Source organism: Dama dama, chromosome 23 (genome assembly GCF_033118175.1).
Source record: "Dama dama isolate Ldn47 chromosome 23, ASM3311817v1, whole genome shotgun sequence".
NCBI lineage: Eukaryota > Metazoa > Chordata > Mammalia > Artiodactyla > Cervidae > Dama > Dama dama.
In genome coordinates this window covers 60,368,961-60,371,043 of record NC_083703.1, presented here as the reverse complement: position 1 = coordinate 60,371,043, position 2,083 = coordinate 60,368,961, and positions in this window count along the sequence as shown.

Below are 2,083 nucleotides of genomic sequence, written 5' to 3'. Positions count from 1 at the left end.
CACAATTTTGTTAGCTATTGCCAAATTCCTCTCTAAACAACTTTCTTTGTGCTTACAATATATTTGTACATGTATAATTTCCCTCTCCAACATACCTACAGAGAAATACGTAGAGAAAAATGCACCAATAGAGGTACAGCTTGACAAATTCTTGGTGAAACTAAACATATGCGTGTAATCCTCACCCAGGTCAAGAAACAAACATTCCTGGCCCCCTAAAAGCTGCCCTAGTCCCCCTTCCCAGCAGATACTCCCTTCCATGGTATCCAGTTTCCTTTTGGTGTTTCCAGTTAGAGGCTAATACATTTTATGCTCTTTAGTTTTTATTACAGCCATCAAAACCTGTTACACAGATGTCAGCTTTGTTAGATCCTTCTCTATGGTTCTGCTATTCTGTTGGGATGTTGTTCTCAAACTAGGTTCCCGTGGAACCCTGGGGTCCTTTCTCAAATGACAGGAAAAAGAACAAATGCGTGGATTGGCTCTTCTACATGCAAACATTTCCCTAAAACATTTGGGGTTCATTCCCACTTGTCTGCTACCTAGTGTTAACAATGACAGATGTTCAAGAAACAGGGGGAAACCCAGAAATGCCATGAGCTGAACTGAGAGTAAAAGTGGTCATCCTCTGTGGAGAAGTCATTTGCACTGGGACAGGACTTTTATGTACGTGTGTGCTAAGTTGCTTCACTCATGTCTGACTCTGACACCCCGTGGACTGTAGCCCTCCAGGCTCCTCTATCCATTGGCTTCTCCAGGCAAGAATACTGGAGTGGGTTGCCATGCCCACCTCCAGGGGATCTTCCCGACCCAGGGATTGAACCCATGTCTCTTATGTCTCCTGCATTGGCAGGTGGGTTCTTTACCACTAGCGCCACCTGGGAAGCCCTTTTGTAGATTTTCTCTCATCTTCAAAAGTCTTGGCGAAATAGGTACTGTGATTGCTCTTTCACGGGGAGGGAAAACCCAAGCTCTGAGGGGGGAAGTACCTTGGTCAAGGTTCCTTGCTCACAATGGAAGATGGGAGAGGCTGGAGGCTCTGGGCTCCCTGACAGCCCTGGCTTCCTTTGATTTAGACTGCATCTTCCTGTCTTCTCTGTCTGGCACCCAAGGCTCTACCTACCTCTGCCTCTGTCAGAGTTCCAGCCTCTTCCTTCCCTTCCTGAATATTCTGAAGCTTTCCCCTGAACCAGCCCCTGGGCCTTTGCATGTGCTGTTCCCTCTGCCTGGAACCCTCTTTCTCCTCTTTCACCTAACTTCTGCTTGTCCTTCAAGGATGCCTTCCCTAAGTTGCCACGCTTGCTCCAATAGCACTGTGTAGTTCACCTATCCCAGTCACTGTGCTGTTTTTGCTGTTTGGTTACTGTGTTTCTGTGTCCTCCCACCCACCCTAGACTGTAGGCACTTTGGAGCAGGTGTGTCTGTCTTGTTCATGGCTGTGTTGGCATTGCCTAGTTGTTGGCACACAGCTGGTATTTCAGTAAGCATTTGTTGAGGGAAGGAACCATCTTACTTGAGTTTCACAACAACTCTGTGAAGCTAGCAGGGTTGGGCTGTTCACTCTCATTCTATGGACGAGGAGAGTGAGGCCCAGCGAGGGAAGGGATCCAGTCCCCTGTGACTTGTGACCAGCCAGGCCTGGGTGACCGTGGTCCTGACACCTCTCTCAGACAGAGAGGAAGGGCCTCAGCTATCCAGGGGGCTTCCCAGCTTCCCATAGCCCTCCCCTGCTCTCCAGATTAGAATTGGCAAGTGTGACCTGTCTCTGCCTCTCCCCTGCCCAGGATGTGGTGGGCAGGGGGAAATCGGGGAGGGGGCAAGGGGATGGGGAGAAAGCCAAGGAAATTGACAAGGAAAAAAGCTAAGTCCTACTTGCAGAAGAGCCTGAGGTGGCGGGGCTGTGGTCATGTGTTCCGAAGCCAGGGCAAGGGAGTCAGGAAGTCAGAAGCAGGAAGGAAACTCGCATCCCTGCCCCAGGGGGATCCAGCGGCGTCAGTGGGCCTTTGTCTTCCTGTGTGTTTCAAGCACTGGCCAGCTTGAGCTCAGAAATTGCTTATGTATATATTTATTTTCCTTTAACCTT